At 76.9% G+C, this 15821-nt stretch overlaps 16 non-coding genes across 16 annotated transcripts; all 16 read right to left on the bottom strand.

The window, feature by feature from the left end:
• Nucleotides 1-255: 255 nt before the first annotated feature.
• On the bottom strand, nucleotides 256-374 carry LOC136139822 (5S ribosomal RNA). The gene has a single exon (XR_010657332.1). It is a non-coding gene; the product is annotated as a 5S ribosomal RNA (ribosomal RNA).
• Nucleotides 375-1275: 901 nt separating this feature from the next.
• On the bottom strand, nucleotides 1276-1394 carry LOC136139823 (5S ribosomal RNA). The gene has a single exon (XR_010657333.1). It is a non-coding gene; the product is annotated as a 5S ribosomal RNA (ribosomal RNA).
• A 901-nt stretch (nucleotides 1395-2295) lies between these two features.
• On the bottom strand, nucleotides 2296-2414 carry LOC136139496 (5S ribosomal RNA). Its single transcript, XR_010657029.1, has one exon. It is a non-coding gene; the product is annotated as a 5S ribosomal RNA (ribosomal RNA).
• Nucleotides 2415-3315: 901 nt separating this feature from the next.
• On the bottom strand, nucleotides 3316-3434 carry LOC136139824 (5S ribosomal RNA). Its single transcript, XR_010657334.1, has one exon. It is a non-coding gene; the product is annotated as a 5S ribosomal RNA (ribosomal RNA).
• Nucleotides 3435-4358: 924 nt separating this feature from the next.
• On the bottom strand, nucleotides 4359-4477 carry LOC136139825 (5S ribosomal RNA). The gene has a single exon (XR_010657335.1). It is a non-coding gene; the product is annotated as a 5S ribosomal RNA (ribosomal RNA).
• Nucleotides 4478-5378: 901 nt separating this feature from the next.
• Nucleotides 5379-5497, bottom strand: LOC136139827 (5S ribosomal RNA). Its single transcript, XR_010657337.1, has one exon. It is a non-coding gene; the product is annotated as a 5S ribosomal RNA (ribosomal RNA).
• Nucleotides 5498-6421: 924 nt separating this feature from the next.
• LOC136139828 (5S ribosomal RNA) lies at nucleotides 6422-6540 on the bottom strand. The gene has a single exon (XR_010657338.1). It is a non-coding gene; the product is annotated as a 5S ribosomal RNA (ribosomal RNA).
• Nucleotides 6541-7441: 901 nt separating this feature from the next.
• On the bottom strand, nucleotides 7442-7560 carry LOC136139829 (5S ribosomal RNA). The gene has a single exon (XR_010657339.1). It is a non-coding gene; the product is annotated as a 5S ribosomal RNA (ribosomal RNA).
• A 901-nt stretch (nucleotides 7561-8461) lies between these two features.
• LOC136139830 (5S ribosomal RNA) lies at nucleotides 8462-8580 on the bottom strand. The gene has a single exon (XR_010657340.1). It is a non-coding gene; the product is annotated as a 5S ribosomal RNA (ribosomal RNA).
• Nucleotides 8581-9504: 924 nt separating this feature from the next.
• Nucleotides 9505-9623, bottom strand: LOC136139831 (5S ribosomal RNA). Its single transcript, XR_010657341.1, has one exon. It is a non-coding gene; the product is annotated as a 5S ribosomal RNA (ribosomal RNA).
• A 901-nt stretch (nucleotides 9624-10524) lies between these two features.
• Nucleotides 10525-10643, bottom strand: LOC136139833 (5S ribosomal RNA). Its single transcript, XR_010657342.1, has one exon. It is a non-coding gene; the product is annotated as a 5S ribosomal RNA (ribosomal RNA).
• Nucleotides 10644-11544: 901 nt separating this feature from the next.
• On the bottom strand, nucleotides 11545-11663 carry LOC136139834 (5S ribosomal RNA). The gene has a single exon (XR_010657343.1). It is a non-coding gene; the product is annotated as a 5S ribosomal RNA (ribosomal RNA).
• Nucleotides 11664-12564: 901 nt separating this feature from the next.
• Nucleotides 12565-12683, bottom strand: LOC136139835 (5S ribosomal RNA). The gene has a single exon (XR_010657344.1). It is a non-coding gene; the product is annotated as a 5S ribosomal RNA (ribosomal RNA).
• A 901-nt stretch (nucleotides 12684-13584) lies between these two features.
• LOC136139836 (5S ribosomal RNA) lies at nucleotides 13585-13703 on the bottom strand. The gene has a single exon (XR_010657345.1). It is a non-coding gene; the product is annotated as a 5S ribosomal RNA (ribosomal RNA).
• Nucleotides 13704-14604: 901 nt separating this feature from the next.
• LOC136139837 (5S ribosomal RNA) lies at nucleotides 14605-14723 on the bottom strand. Its single transcript, XR_010657346.1, has one exon. It is a non-coding gene; the product is annotated as a 5S ribosomal RNA (ribosomal RNA).
• Nucleotides 14724-15624: 901 nt separating this feature from the next.
• Nucleotides 15625-15743, bottom strand: LOC136139497 (5S ribosomal RNA). The gene has a single exon (XR_010657030.1). It is a non-coding gene; the product is annotated as a 5S ribosomal RNA (ribosomal RNA).
• Nucleotides 15744-15821: the final 78 nt, after the last annotated feature.

The raw sequence follows: 15821 nt of genomic DNA on the forward strand, positions 1-15821 counted from the left end.
AGGACGGCAACCGGGCCCGCGGCGGATTCTGGGTCCGGGCCAGCCACCCCGGGAGCGTCCGGGGTGCGGCTGCCTTCCGGGGCCGCCTTCTGGCCGCCCGGCCGGCCGGGCCGGCGGGGAGCGGCCCCTCCGGCGCACGCGCGCCGTGGTGGGAGGGGCCTGAGGAGGTGGGGCCTGCAGCGGGGCCCGGCGGGGGCGGAGCCGGCGGCCACCGCCCGCGGGCGAGTAAAGGAGAAGGCGGAGCGGGAGGCAAAAAGCCTACAGCACCCGGTATTCCCAGGCGGTCTCCCATCCAAGTACTAACCAGGCCCGACCCTGCTTAGCTTCCGAGATCAGACGAGATCGGGCGCGTTCAGGGTGGTATGGCCGTAGACGGGGGCGGGGACCGCGGGCTGCCTCTTGAGGCCCAGTTGCGCTGGCGCTGGCGCCTTAGGGCCAGCCAGCCCGGCGGTCAGCCCGCCCAGGCAGGGGGAACGGACGTCTCGGGTATCGGGCGGTGGCGGAGGGTTTGGCCACCACCTCCCAGCCGAGGGCCGGCGTGACCCAGCAAACCCTTCGGCGCTTGGCGCCCCGCCCAAGATCCCGCACGTCGCTCACAGGGACGTGGCCCCGGGGGCTTCGGGGCCCGGGGCCCGCGGTCCCTGGGGCATCGCCCCTGCCCGCCCACGCGGCGCTAGGCGCAGCCCGGCCGCAGCCCGGGCCGGCCCTGCTGCCCGACAGCAGCTGGCCCGAAGCCACTGGGAGCCACCATTGCGTCGCCACGGCCCCTCAGCCCCGGCAAGGCCACCCTTGCCCGCACACCACCCGCCGAGCTCAGGAGCCCGCCCCTGGTGGCCGGCAGGCCCGGGGAAGCGGCCCCGGCCCTCGATCCCGCTCCCGCACCCGGCCGCGGCGACACGGCGGAGGCGGGGCTTCTGCCGGAGGGAGCTGTGGCGGGACACACCGGCGCACAGGTGGCGGCAGCGGGGCTGGGCGCCAGTGGGGGCGGCCAGGTGCAGGTCGAGGGGCTCGCTGGCCGAAAGGACGGCAACCGGGCCCGCGGCGGATTCTGGGTCCGGGCCAGCCACCCCGGGAGCGTCCGGGGTGCGGCTGCCTTCCGGGGCCGCCTTCTGGCCGCCCGGCCGGCCGGGCCGGCGGGGAGCGGCCCCTCCGGCGCACGCGCGCCGTGGTGGGAGGGGCCTGAGGAGGTGGGGCCTGCAGCGGGGCCCGGCGGGGGCGGAGCCGGCGGCCACCGCCCGCGGGCGAGTAAAGGAGAAGGCGGAGCGGGAGGCAAAAAGCCTACAGCACCCGGTATTCCCAGGCGGTCTCCCATCCAAGTACTAACCAGGCCCGACCCTGCTTAGCTTCCGAGATCAGACGAGATCGGGCGCGTTCAGGGTGGTATGGCCGTAGACGGGGGCGGGGACCGCGGGCTGCCTCTTGAGGCCCAGTTGCGCTGGCGCTGGCGCCTTAGGGCCAGCCAGCCCGGCGGTCAGCCCGCCCAGGCAGGGGGAACGGACGTCTCGGGTATCGGGCGGTGGCGGAGGGTTTGGCCACCACCTCCCAGCCGAGGGCCGGCGTGACCCAGCAAACCCTTCGGCGCTTGGCGCCCCGCCCAAGATCCCGCACGTCGCTCACAGGGACGTGGCCCCGGGGGCTTCGGGGCCCGGGGCCCGCGGTCCCTGGGGCATCGCCCCTGCCCGCCCACGCGGCGCTAGGCGCAGCCCGGCCGCAGCCCGGGCCGGCCCTGCTGCCCGACAGCAGCTGGCCCGAAGCCACTGGGAGCCACCATTGCGTCGCCACGGCCCCTCAGCCCCGGCAAGGCCACCCTTGCCCGCACACCACCCGCCGAGCTCAGGAGCCCGCCCCTGGTGGCCGGCAGGCCCGGGGAAGCGGCCCCGGCCCTCGATCCCGCTCCCGCACCCGGCCGCGGCGACACGGCGGAGGCGGGGCTTCTGCCGGAGGGAGCTGTGGCGGGACACACCGGCGCACAGGTGGCGGCAGCGGGGCTGGGCGCCAGTGGGGGCGGCCAGGTGCAGGTCGAGGGGCTCGCTGGCCGAAAGGACGGCAACCGGGCCCGCGGCGGATTCTGGGTCCGGGCCAGCCACCCCGGGAGCGTCCGGGGTGCGGCTGCCTTCCGGGGCCGCCTTCTGGCCGCCCGGCCGGCCGGGCCGGCGGGGAGCGGCCCCTCCGGCGCACGCGCGCCGTGGTGGGAGGGGCCTGAGGAGGTGGGGCCTGCAGCGGGGCCCGGCGGGGGCGGAGCCGGCGGCCACCGCCCGCGGGCGAGTAAAGGAGAAGGCGGAGCGGGAGGCAAAAAGCCTACAGCACCCGGTATTCCCAGGCGGTCTCCCATCCAAGTACTAACCAGGCCCGACCCTGCTTAGCTTCCGAGATCAGACGAGATCGGGCGCGTTCAGGGTGGTATGTCCGTAGACGGGGGCGGGGACCGCGGGCTGCCTCTTGAGGCCCAGTTGCGCTGGCGCTGGCGCCTTAGGGCCAGCCAGCCCGGCGGTCAGCCCGCCCAGGCAGGGGGAACGGACGTCTCGGGTATCGGGCGGTGGCGGAGGGTTTGGCCACCACCTCCCAGCCGAGGGCCGGCGTGACCCAGCAAACCCTTCGGCGCTTGGCGCCCCGCCCAAGATCCCGCACGTCGCTCACAGGGACGTGGCCCCGGGGGCTTCGGGGCCCGGGGCCCGCGGTCCCTGGGGCATCGCCCCTGCCCGCCCACGCGGCGCTAGGCGCAGCCCGGCCGCAGCCCGGGCCGGCCCTGCTGCCCGACAGCAGCTGGCCCGAAGCCACTGGGAGCCACCATTGCGTCGCCACGGCCCCTCAGCCCCGGCAAGGCCACCCTTGCCCGCACACCACCCGCCGAGCTCAGGAGCCCGCCCCTGGTGGCCGGCAGGCCCGGGGAAGCGGCCCCGGCCCTCGATCCCGCTCCCGCACCCGGCCGCGGCGACACGGCGGAGGCGGGGCTTCTGCCGGAGGGAGCTGTGGCGGGACACACCGGCGCACAGGTGGCGGCAGCGGGGCTGGGCGCCAGTGGGGGCGGCCAGGTGCAGGTCGAGGGGCTCGCTGGCCGAAAGGACGGCAACCGGGCCCGCGGCGGATTCTGGGTCCGGGCCAGCCACCCCGGGAGCGTCCGGGGTGCGGCTGCCTTCCGGGGCCGCCTTCTGGCCGCCCGGCCGGCCGGGCCGGCGGGGAGCGGCCCCTCCGGCGCACGCGCGCCGTGGTGGGAGGGGCCTGAGGAGGTGGGGCCTGCAGCGGGGCCCGGCGGGGGCGGAGCCGGCGGCCACCGCCCGCGGGCGAGTAAAGGAGAAGGCGGAGCGGGAGGCAAAAAGCCTACAGCACCCGGTATTCCCAGGCGGTCTCCCATCCAAGTACTAACCAGGCCCGACCCTGCTTAGCTTCCGAGATCAGACGAGATCGGGCGCGTTCAGGGTGGTATGGCCGTAGACGGGGGCGGGGACCGCGGGCTGCCTCTTGAGGCCCAGTTGCGCTGGCGCTGGCGCCTTAGGGCCAGCCAGCCCGGCGGTCAGCCCGCCCCGGCGGGACCCCGCCGCCCGCCCAGGCAGGGGGAACGGACGTCTCGGGTATCGGGCGGTGGCGGAGGGTTTGGCCACCACCTCCCAGCCGAGGGCCGGCGTGACCCAGCAAACCCTTCGGCGCTTGGCGCCCCGCCCAAGATCCCGCACGTCGCTCACAGGGACGTGGCCCCGGGGGCTTCGGGGCCCGGGGCCCGCGGTCCCTGGGGCATCGCCCCTGCCCGCCCACGCGGCGCTAGGCGCAGCCCGGCCGCAGCCCGGGCCGGCCCTGCTGCCCGACAGCAGCTGGCCCGAAGCCACTGGGAGCCACCATTGCGTCGCCACGGCCCCTCAGCCCCGGCAAGGCCACCCTTGCCCGCACACCACCCGCCGAGCTCAGGAGCCCGCCCCTGGTGGCCGGCAGGCCCGGGGAAGCGGCCCCGGCCCTCGATCCCGCTCCCGCACCCGGCCGCGGCGACACGGCGGAGGCGGGGCTTCTGCCGGAGGGAGCTGTGGCGGGACACACCGGCGCACAGGTGGCGGCAGCGGGGCTGGGCGCCAGTGGGGGCGGCCAGGTGCAGGTCGAGGGGCTCGCTGGCCGAAAGGACGGCAACCGGGCCCGCGGCGGATTCTGGGTCCGGGCCAGCCACCCCGGGAGCGTCCGGGGTGCGGCTGCCTTCCGGGGCCGCCTTCTGGCCGCCCGGCCGGCCGGGCCGGCGGGGAGCGGCCCCTCCGGCGCACGCGCGCCGTGGTGGGAGGGGCCTGAGGAGGTGGGGCCTGCAGCGGGGCCCGGCGGGGGCGGAGCCGGCGGCCACCGCCCGCGGGCGGGTAAAGGAGAAGGCGGAGCGGGAGGCAAAAAGCCTACAGCACCCGGTATTCCCAGGCGGTCTCCCATCCAAGTACTAACCAGGCCCGACCCTGCTTAGCTTCCGAGATCAGACGAGATCGGGCGCGTTCAGGGTGGTATGGCCGTAGACGGGGGCGGGGACCGCGGGCTGCCTCTTGAGGCCCAGTTGCGCTGGCGCTGGCGCCTTAGGGCCAGCCAGCCCGGCGGTCAGCCCGCCCAGGCAGGGGGAACGGACGTCTCGGGTATCGGGCGGTGGCGGAGGGTTTGGCCACCACCTCCCAGCCGAGGGCCGGCGTGACCCAGCAAACCCTTCGGCGCTTGGCGCCCCGCCCAAGATCCCGCACGTCGCTCACAGGGACGTGGCCCCGGGGGCTTCGGGGCCCGGGGCCCGCGGTCCCTGGGGCATCGCCCCTGCCCGCCCACGCGGCGCTAGGCGCAGCCCGGCCGCAGCCCGGGCCGGCCCTGCTGCCCGACAGCAGCTGGCCCGAAGCCACTGGGAGCCACCATTGCGTCGCCACGGCCCCTCAGCCCCGGCAAGGCCACCCTTGCCCGCACACCACCCGCCGAGCTCAGGAGCCCGCCCCTGGTGGCCGGCAGGCCCGGGGAAGCGGCCCCGGCCCTCGATCCCGCTCCCGCACCCGGCCGCGGCGACACGGCGGAGGCGGGGCTTCTGCCGGAGGGAGCTGTGGCGGGACACACCGGCGCACAGGTGGCGGCAGCGGGGCTGGGCGCCAGTGGGGGCGGCCAGGTGCAGGTCGAGGGGCTCGCTGGCCGAAAGGACGGCAACCGGGCCCGCGGCGGATTCTGGGTCCGGGCCAGCCACCCCGGGAGCGTCCGGGGTGCGGCTGCCTTCCGGGGCCGCCTTCTGGCCGCCCGGCCGGCCGGGCCGGCGGGGAGCGGCCCCTCCGGCGCACGCGCGCCGTGGTGGGAGGGGCCTGAGGAGGTGGGGCCTGCAGCGGGGCCCGGCGGGGGCGGAGCCGGCGGCCACCGCCCGCGGGCGAGTAAAGGAGAAGGCGGAGCGGGAGGCAAAAAGCCTACAGCACCCGGTATTCCCAGGCGGTCTCCCATCCAAGTACTAACCAGGCCCGACCCTGCTTAGCTTCCGAGATCAGACGAGATCGGGCGCGTTCAGGGTGGTATGGCCGTAGACGGGGGCGGGGACCGCGGGCTGCCTCTTGAGGCCCAGTTGCGCTGGCGCTGGCGCCTTAGGGCCAGCCAGCCCGGCGGTCAGCCCGCCCCGGCGGGACCCCGCCGCCCGCCCAGGCAGGGGGAACGGACGTCTCGGGTATCGGGCGGTGGCGGAGGGTTTGGCCACCACCTCCCAGCCGAGGGCCGGCGTGACCCAGCAAACCCTTCGGCGCTTGGCGCCCCGCCCAAGATCCCGCACGTCGCTCACAGGGACGTGGCCCCGGGGGCTTCGGGGCCCGGGGCCCGCGGTCCCTGGGGCATCGCCCCTGCCCGCCCACGCGGCGCTAGGCGCAGCCCGGCCGCAGCCCGGGCCGGCCCTGCTGCCCGACAGCAGCTGGCCCGAAGCCACTGGGAGCCACCATTGCGTCGCCACGGCCCCTCAGCCCCGGCAAGGCCACCCTTGCCCGCACACCACCCGCCGAGCTCAGGAGCCCGCCCCTGGTGGCCGGCAGGCCCGGGGAAGCGGCCCCGGCCCTCGATCCCGCTCCCGCACCCGGCCGCGGCGACACGGCGGAGGCGGGGCTTCTGCCGGAGGGAGCTGTGGCGGGACACACCGGCGCACAGGTGGCGGCAGCGGGGCTGGGCGCCAGTGGGGGCGGCCAGGTGCAGGTCGAGGGGCTCGCTGGCCGAAAGGACGGCAACCGGGCCCGCGGCGGATTCTGGGTCCGGGCCAGCCACCCCGGGAGCGTCCGGGGTGCGGCTGCCTTCCGGGGCCGCCTTCTGGCCGCCCGGCCGGCCGGGCCGGCGGGGAGCGGCCCCTCCGGCGCACGCGCGCCGTGGTGGGAGGGGCCTGAGGAGGTGGGGCCTGCAGCGGGGCCCGGCGGGGGCGGAGCCGGCGGCCACCGCCCGCGGGCGAGTAAAGGAGAAGGCGGAGCGGGAGGCAAAAAGCCTACAGCACCCGGTATTCCCAGGCGGTCTCCCATCCAAGTACTAACCAGGCCCGACCCTGCTTAGCTTCCGAGATCAGACGAGATCGGGCGCGTTCAGGGTGGTATGGCCGTAGACGGGGGCGGGGACCGCGGGCTGCCTCTTGAGGCCCAGTTGCGCTGGCGCTGGCGCCTTAGGGCCAGCCAGCCCGGCGGTCAGCCCGCCCAGGCAGGGGGAACGGACGTCTCGGGTATCGGGCGGTGGCGGAGGGTTTGGCCACCACCTCCCAGCCGAGGGCCGGCGTGACCCAGCAAACCCTTCGGCGCTTGGCGCCCCGCCCAAGATCCCGCACGTCGCTCACAGGGACGTGGCCCCGGGGGCTTCGGGGCCCGGGGCCCGCGGTCCCTGGGGCATCGCCCCTGCCCGCCCACGCGGCGCTAGGCGCAGCCCGGCCGCAGCCCGGGCCGGCCCTGCTGCCCGACTGCAGCTGGCCCGAAGCCACTGGGAGCCACCATTGCGTCGCCACGGCCCCTCAGCCCCGGCAAGGCCACCCTTGCCCGCACACCACCCGCCGAGCTCAGGAGCCCGCCCCTGGTGGCCGGCAGGCCCGGGGAAGCGGCCCCGGCCCTCGATCCCGCTCCCGCACCCGGCTGCGGCGACACGGCGGAGGCGGGGCTTCTGCCGGAGGGAGCTGTGGCGGGACACACCGGCGCACAGGTGGCGGCAGCGGGGCTGGGCGCCAGTGGGGGCGGCCAGGTGCAGGTCGAGGGGCTCGCTGGCCGAAAGGACGGCAACCGGGCCCGCGGCGGATTCTGGGTCCGGGCCAGCCACCCCGGGAGCGTCCGGGGTGCGGCTGCCTTCCGGGGCCGCCTTCTGGCCGCCCGGCCGGCCGGGCCGGCGGGGAGCGGCCCCTCCGGCGCACGCGCGCCGTGGTGGGAGGGGCCTGAGGAGGTGGGGCCTGCAGCGGGGCCCGGCGGGGGCGGAGCCGGCGGCCACCGCCCGCGGGCGAGTAAAGGAGAAGGCGGAGCGGGAGGCAAAAAGCCTACAGCACCCGGTATTCCCAGGCGGTCTCCCATCCAAGTACTAACCAGGCCCGACCCTGCTTAGCTTCCGAGATCAGACGAGATCGGGCGCGTTCAGGGTGGTATGGCCGTAGACGGGGGCGGGGACCGCGGGCTGCCTCTTGAGGCCCAGTTGCGCTGGCGCTGGCGCCTTAGGGCCAGCCAGCCCGGCGGTCAGCCCGCCCAGGCAGGGGGAACGGACGTCTCGGGTATCGGGCGGTGGCGGAGGGTTTGGCCACCACCTCCCAGCCGAGGGCCGGCGTGACCCAGCAAACCCTTCGGCGCTTGGCGCCCCGCCCAAGATCCCGCACGTCGCTCACAGGGACGTGGCCCCGGGGGCTTCGGGGCCCGGGGCCCGCGGTCCCTGGGGCATCGCCCCTGCCCGCCCACGCGGCGCTAGGCGCAGCCCGGCCGCAGCCCGGGCCGGCCCTGCTGCCCGACAGCAGCTGGCCCGAAGCCACTGGGAGCCACCATTGCGTCGCCACGGCCCCTCAGCCCCGGCAAGGCCACCCTTGCCCGCACACCACCCGCCGAGCTCAGGAGCCCGCCCCTGGTGGCCGGCAGGCCCGGGGAAGCGGCCCCGGCCCTCGATCCCGCTCCCGCACCCGGCCGCGGCGACACGGCGGAGGCGGGGCTTCTGCCGGAGGGAGCTGTGGCGGGACACACCGGCGCACAGGTGGCGGCAGCGGGGCTGGGCGCCAGTGGGGGCGGCCAGGTGCAGGTCGAGGGGCTCGCTGGCCGAAAGGACGGCAACCGGGCCCGCGGCGGATTCTGGGTCCGGGCCAGCCACCCCGGGAGCGTCCGGGGTGCGGCTGCCTTCCGGGGCCGCCTTCTGGCCGCCCGGCCGGCCGGGCCGGCGGGGAGCGGCCCCTCCGGCGCACGCGCGCCGTGGTGGGAGGGGCCTGAGGAGGTGGGGCCTGCAGCGGGGCCCGGCGGGGGCGGAGCCGGCGGCCACCGCCCGCGGGCGAGTAAAGGAGAAGGCGGAGCGGGAGGCAAAAAGCCTACAGCACCCGGTATTCCCAGGCGGTCTCCCATCCAAGTACTAACCAGGCCCGACCCTGCTTAGCTTCCGAGATCAGACGAGATCGGGCGCGTTCAGGGTGGTATGGCCGTAGACGGGGGCGGGGACCGCGGGCTGCCTCTTGAGGCCCAGTTGCGCTGGCGCTGGCGCCTTAGGGCCAGCCAGCCCGGCGGTCAGCCCGCCCCGGCGGGACCCCGCCGCCCGCCCAGGCAGGGGGAACGGACGTCTCGGGTATCGGGCGGTGGCGGAGGGTTTGGCCACCACCTCCCAGCCGAGGGCCGGCGTGACCCAGCAAACCCTTCGGCGCTTGGCGCCCCGCCCAAGATCCCGCACGTCGCTCACAGGGACGTGGCCCCGGGGGCTTCGGGGCCCGGGGCCCGCGGTCCCTGGGGCATCGCCCCTGCCCGCCCACGCGGCGCTAGGCGCAGCCCGGCCGCAGCCCGGGCCGGCCCTGCTGCCCGACAGCAGCTGGCCCGAAGCCACTGGGAGCCACCATTGCGTCGCCACGGCCCCTCAGCCCCGGCAAGGCCACCCTTGCCCGCACACCACCCGCCGAGCTCAGGAGCCCGCCCCTGGTGGCCGGCAGGCCCGGGGAAGCGGCCCCGGCCCTCGATCCCGCTCCCGCACCCGGCCGCGGCGACACGGCGGAGGCGGGGCTTCTGCCGGAGGGAGCTGTGGCGGGACACACCGGCGCACAGGTGGCGGCAGCGGGGCTGGGCGCCAGTGGGGGCGGCCAGGTGCAGGTCGAGGGGCTCGCTGGCCGAAAGGACGGCAACCGGGCCCGCGGCGGATTCTGGGTCCGGGCCAGCCACCCCGGGAGCGTCCGGGGTGCGGCTGCCTTCCGGGGCCGCCTTCTGGCCGCCCGGCCGGCCGGGCCGGCGGGGAGCGGCCCCTCCGGCGCACGCGCGCCGTGGTGGGAGGGGCCTGAGGAGGTGGGGCCTGCAGCGGGGCCCGGCGGGGGCGGAGCCGGCGGCCACCGCCCGCGGGCGGGTAAAGGAGAAGGCGGAGCGGGAGGCAAAAAGCCTACAGCACCCGGTATTCCCAGGCGGTCTCCCATCCAAGTACTAACCAGGCCCGACCCTGCTTAGCTTCCGAGATCAGACGAGATCGGGCGCGTTCAGGGTGGTATGGCCGTAGACGGGGGCGGGGACCGCGGGCTGCCTCTTGAGGCCCAGTTGCGCTGGCGCTGGCGCCTTAGGGCCAGCCAGCCCGGCGGTCAGCCCGCCCAGGCAGGGGGAACGGACGTCTCGGGTATCGGGCGGTGGCGGAGGGTTTGGCCACCACCTCCCAGCCGAGGGCCGGCGTGACCCAGCAAACCCTTCGGCGCTTGGCGCCCCGCCCAAGATCCCGCACGTCGCTCACAGGGACGTGGCCCCGGGGGCTTCGGGGCCCGGGGCCCGCGGTCCCTGGGGCATCGCCCCTGCCCGCCCACGCGGCGCTAGGCGCAGCCCGGCCGCAGCCCGGGCCGGCCCTGCTGCCCGACAGCAGCTGGCCCGAAGCCACTGGGAGCCACCATTGCGTCGCCACGGCCCCTCAGCCCCGGCAAGGCCACCCTTGCCCGCACACCACCCGCCGAGCTCAGGAGCCCGCCCCTGGTGGCCGGCAGGCCCGGGGAAGCGGCCCCGGCCCTCGATCCCGCTCCCGCACCCGGCCGCGGCGACACGGCGGAGGCGGGGCTTCTGCCGGAGGGAGCTGTGGCGGGACACACCGGCGCACAGGTGGCGGCAGCGGGGCTGGGCGCCAGTGGGGGCGGCCAGGTGCAGGTCGAGGGGCTCGCTGGCCGAAAGGACGGCAACCGGGCCCGCGGCGGATTCTGGGTCCGGGCCAGCCACCCCGGGAGCGTCCGGGGTGCGGCTGCCTTCCGGGGCCGCCTTCTGGCCGCCCGGCCGGCCGGGCCGGCGGGGAGCGGCCCCTCCGGCGCACGCGCGCCGTGGTGGGAGGGGCCTGAGGAGGTGGGGCCTGCAGCGGGGCCCGGCGGGGGCGGAGCCGGCGGCCACCGCCCGCGGGCGAGTAAAGGAGAAGGCGGAGCGGGAGGCAAAAAGCCTACAGCACCCGGTATTCCCAGGCGGTCTCCCATCCAAGTACTAACCAGGCCCGACCCTGCTTAGCTTCCGAGATCAGACGAGATCGGGCGCGTTCAGGGTGGTATGGCCGTAGACGGGGGCGGGGACCGCGGGCTGCCTCTTGAGGCCCAGTTGCGCTGGCGCTGGCGCCTTAGGGCCAGCCAGCCCGGCGGTCAGCCCGCCCAGGCAGGGGGAACGGACGTCTCGGGTATCGGGCGGTGGCGGAGGGTTTGGCCACCACCTCCCAGCCGAGGGCCGGCGTGACCCAGCAAACCCTTCGGCGCTTGGCGCCCCGCCCAAGATCCCGCACGTCGCTCACAGGGACGTGGCCCCGGAGGCTTCGGGGCCCGGGGCCCGCGGTCCCTGGGGCATCGCCCCTGCCCGCCCACGCGGCGCTAGGCGCAGCCCGGCCGCAGCCCGGGCCGGCCCTGCTGCCCGACTGCAGCTGGCCCGAAGCCACTGGGAGCCACCATTGCGTCGCCACGGCCCCTCAGCCCCGGCAAGGCCACCCTTGCCCGCACACCACCCGCCGAGCTCAGGAGCCCGCCCCTGGTGGCCGGCAGGCCCGGGGAAGCGGCCCCGGCCCTCGATCCCGCTCCCGCACCCGGCCGCGGCGACACGGCGGAGGCGGGGCTTCTGCCGGAGGGAGCTGTGGCGGGACACACCGGCGCACAGGTGGCGGCAGCGGGGCTGGGCGCCAGTGGGGGCGGCCAGGTGCAGGTCGAGGGGCTCGCTGGCCGAAAGGACGGCAACCGGGCCCGCGGCGGATTCTGGGTCCGGGCCAGCCACCCCGGGAGCGGCCGGGGTGCGGCTGCCTTCCGGGGCCGCCTTCTGGCCGCCCGGCCGGCCGGGCCGGCGGGGAGCGGCCCCTCCGGCGCACGCGCGCCGTGGTGGGAGGGGCCTGAGGAGGTGGGGCCTGCAGCGGGGCCCGGCGGGGGCGGAGCCGGCGGCCACCGCCCGCGGGCGAGTAAAGGAGAAGGCGGAGCGGGAGGCAAAAAGCCTACAGCACCCGGTATTCCCAGGCGGTCTCCCATCCAAGTACTAACCAGGCCCGACCCTGCTTAGCTTCCGAGATCAGACGAGATCGGGCGCGTTCAGGGTGGTATGGCCGTAGACGGGGGCGGGGACCGCGGGCTGCCTCTTGAGGCCCAGTTGCGCTGGCGCTGGCGCCTTAGGGCCAGCCAGCCCGGCGGTCAGCCCGCCCAGGCAGGGGGAACGGACGTCTCGGGTATCGGGCGGTGGCGGAGGGTTTGGCCACCACCTCCCAGCCGAGGGCCGGCGTGACCCAGCAAACCCTTCGGCGCTTGGCGCCCCGCCCAAGATCCCGCACGTCGCTCACAGGGACGTGGCCCCGGGGGCTTCGGGGCCCGGGGCCCGCGGTCCCTGGGGCATCGCCCCTGCCCGCCCACGCGGCGCTAGGCGCAGCCCGGCCGCAGCCCGGGCCGGCCCTGCTGCCCGACAGCAGCTGGCCCGAAGCCACTGGGAGCCACCATTGCGTCGCCACGGCCCCTCAGCCCCGGCAAGGCCACCCTTGCCCGCACACCACCCGCCGAGCTCAGGAGCCCGCCCCTGGTGGCCGGCAGGCCCGGGGAAGCGGCCCCGGCCCTCGATCCCGCTCCCGCACCCGGCCGCGGCGACACGGCGGAGGCGGGGCTTCTGCCGGAGGGAGCTGTGGCGGGACACACCGGCGCACAGGTGGCGGCAGCGGGGCTGGGCGCCAGTGGGGGCGGCCAGGTGCAGGTCGAGGGGCTCGCTGGCCGAAAGGACGGCAACCGGGCCCGCGGCGGATTCTGGGTCCGGGCCAGCCACCCCGGGAGCGTCCGGGGTGCGGCTGCCTTCCGGGGCCGCCTTCTGGCCGCCCGGCCGGCCGGGCCGGCGGGGAGCGGCCCCTCCGGCGCACGCGCGCCGTGGTGGGAGGGGCCTGAGGAGGTGGGGCCTGCAGCGGGGCCCGGCGGGGGCGGAGCCGGCGGCCACCGCCCGCGGGCGAGTAAAGGAGAAGGCGGAGCGGGAGGCAAAAAGCCTACAGCACCCGGTATTCCCAGGCGGTCTCCCATCCAAGTACTAACCAGGCCCGACCCTGCTTAGCTTCCGAGATCAGACGAGATCGGGCGCGTTCAGGGTGGTATGGCCGTAGACGGGGGCGGGGACCGCGGGCTGCCTCTTGAGGCCCAGTTGCGCTGGCGCTGGCGCCTTAGGGCCAGCCAGCCCGGCGGTCAGCCCGCCCAGGCAGGGGGAACGGACGTCTCGGGTATCGGGCGGTGGCGGAGGGTTTGGCCACCACCTCCCAGCCGAGGGCCGGCGTGACCCAGCAAACCCTTCGGCGCTTGGCGCCCCGCCCAAGATCCCGCACGTCGCTCACAGGGACGTGGCCCCGGGGGCTTCGGGGCCCGGGGCCCGCGGTCCCTGGGGCATCGCCCCTGCCCGCCCACGCGGCGCTAGGCGCAGCCCGGCCGCAGCCCGGGCCGGCCCTGCTGCCCGACAGCAGCTGGCCCGAAGCCACTGGGAGCCACCATTGCGTCGCCACGGCCCCTCAGCCCCGGCAAGGCCACCCTTGCCCGCACACCACCCGCCGAGCTCAGGAGCCCGCCCCTGGTGGCCGGCAGGCCCGGGGAAGCGGCCCCGGCCCTCGATCCCGCTCCCGCACCCGGCCGCGGCGACACGGCGGAGGCGGGGCTTCTGCCGGAGGGAGCTGTGGCGGGACACACCGGCGCACAGGTGGCGGCAGCGGGGCTGGGCGCCAGTGGGGGCGGCCAGGTGCAGGTCGAGGGGCTCGCTGGCCGAAAGGACGGCAACCGGGCCCGCGGCGGATTCTGGGTCCGGGCCAGCCACCCCGGGAGCGTCCGGGGTGCGGCTGCCTTCCGGGGCCGCCTTCTGGCCGCCCGGCCGGCCGGGCCGGCGGGGAGCGGCCCCTCCGGCGCACGCGCGCCGTGGTGGGAGGGGCCTGAGGAGGTGGGGCCTGCAGCGGGGCCCGGCGGGGGCGGAGCCGGCGGCCACCGCCCGCGGGCGAGTAAAGGAGAAGGCGGAGCGGGAGGCAAAAAGCCTACAGCACCCGGTATTCCCAGGCGGTCTCCCATCCAAGTACTAACCAGGCCCGACCCTGCTTAGCTTCCGAGATCAGACGAGATCGGGCGCGTTCAGGGTGGTATGGCCGTAGACGGGGGCGGGGACCGCGGGCTGCCTCTTGAGGCCCAGTTGCGCTGGCGCTGGCGCCTTAGGGCCAGCCAGCCCGGCGGTCAGCCCGCCCAGGCAGGGGGAACGGACGTCTCGGGTATCGGGCGGTGGCGGAGGGTTTGGCCACCACCTCCCAGCCGAGGGCCGGCGTGACCCAGCAAACCCTTCGGCGCTTGGCGCCCCGCCCAAGATCCCGCACGTCGCTCACAGGGACGTGGCCCCGGGGGCTTCGGGGCCCGGGGCCCGCGGTCCCTGGGGCATCGCCCCTGCCCGCCCACGCGGCGCTAGGCGCAGCCCGGCCGCAGCCCGGGCCGGCCCTGCTGCCCGACAGCAGCTGGCCCGAAGCCACTGGGAGCCACCATTGCGTCGCCACGGCCCCTCAGCCCCGGCAAGGCCACCCTTGCCCGCACACCACCCGCCGAGCTCAGGAGCCCGCCCCTGGTGGCCGGCAGGCCCGGGGAAGCGGCCCCGGCCCTCGATCCCGCTCCCGCACCCGGCCGCGGCGACACGGCGGAGGCGGGGCTTCTGCCGGAGGGAGCTGTGGCGGGACACACCGGCGCACAGGTGGCGGCAGCGGGGCTGGGCGCCAGTGGGGGCGGCCAGGTGCAGGTCGAGGGGCTCGCTGGCCGAAAGGACGGCAACCGGGCCCGCGGCGGATTCTGGGTCCGGGCCAGCCACCCCGGGAGCGTCCGGGGTGCGGCTGCCTTCCGGGGCCGCCTTCTGGCCGCCCGGCCGGCCGGGCCGGCGGGGAGCGGCCCCTCCGGCGCACGCGCGCCGTGGTGGGAGGGGCCTGAGGAGGTGGGGCCTGCAGCGGGGCCCGGCGGGGGCGGAGCCGGCGGCCACCGCCCGCGGGCGAGTAAAGGAGAAGGCGGAGCGGGAGGCAAAAAGCCTACAGCACCCGGTATTCCCAGGCGGTCTCCCATCCAAGTACTAACCAGGCCCGACCCTGCTTAGCTTCCGAGATCAGACGAGATCGGGCGCGTTCAGGGTGGTATGGCCGTAGACGGGGGCGGGGACCGCGGGCTGCCTCTTGAGGCCCAGTTGCGCTGGCGCTGGCGCCTTAGGGCCAGCCAGCCCGGCGGTCAGCCCGCCCAGGCAGGGGGAACGGACGTCTCGGGTATCGGGCGGTGGCGGAGGGTTTGGCCACCACCTCCCAGCCGAGGGCCGGCGTGACCCAGCAAACCCTTCGGCGCTTGGCGCCCCGCCCAAGATCCCGCACGTCGCTCACAGGGACGTGGCCCCGGGGGCTTCGGGGCCCGGGGCCCGCGGTCCCTGGGGCATCGCCCCTGCCCGCCCACGCGGCGCTAGGCGCAGCCCGGCCGCAGCCCGGGCCGGCCCTGCTGCCCGACAGCAGCTGGCCCGAAGCCACTGGGAGCCACCATTGCGTCGCCACGGCCCCTCAGCCCCGGCAAGGCCACCCTTGCCCGCACACCACCCGCCGAGCTCAGGAGCCCGCCCCTGGTGGCCGGCAGGCCCGGGGAAGCGGCCCCGGCCCTCGATCCCGCTCCCGCACCCGGCCGCGGCGACACGGCGGAGGCGGGGCTTCTGCCGGAGGGAGCTGTGGCGGGACACACCGGCGCACAGGTGGCGGCAGCGGGGCTGGGCGCCAGTGGGGGCGGCCAGGTGCAGGTCGAGGGGCTCGCTGGCCGAAAGGACGGCAACCGGGCCCGCGGCGGATTCTGGGTCCGGGCCAGCCACCCCGGGAGCGTCCGGGGTGCGGCTGCCTTCCGGGGCCGCCTTCTGGCCGCCCGGCCGGCCGGGCCGGCGGGGAGCGGCCCCTCCGGCGCACGCGCGCCGTGGTGGGAGGGGCCTGAGGAGGTGGGGCCTGCAGCGGGGCCCGGCGGGGGCGGAGCCGGCGGCCACCGCCCGCGGGCGAGTAAAGGAGAAGGCGGAGCGGGAGGCAAAAAGCCTACAGCACCCGGTATTCCCAGGCGGTCTCCCATCCAAGTACTAACCAGGCCCGACCCTGCTTAGCTTCCGAGATCAGACGAGATCGGGCGCGTTCAGGGTGGTATGTCCGTAGACGGGGGCGGGGACCGCGGGCTGCCTCTTGAGGCCCAGTTGCGCTGGCGCTGGCGCCTTAGGGCCAGCCAGCCCGGCGGT

The sequence above is a fragment of the Phocoena phocoena genome, chromosome 19, assembly GCF_963924675.1.
Source record: "Phocoena phocoena chromosome 19, mPhoPho1.1, whole genome shotgun sequence".
NCBI lineage: Eukaryota > Metazoa > Chordata > Mammalia > Artiodactyla > Phocoenidae > Phocoena > Phocoena phocoena.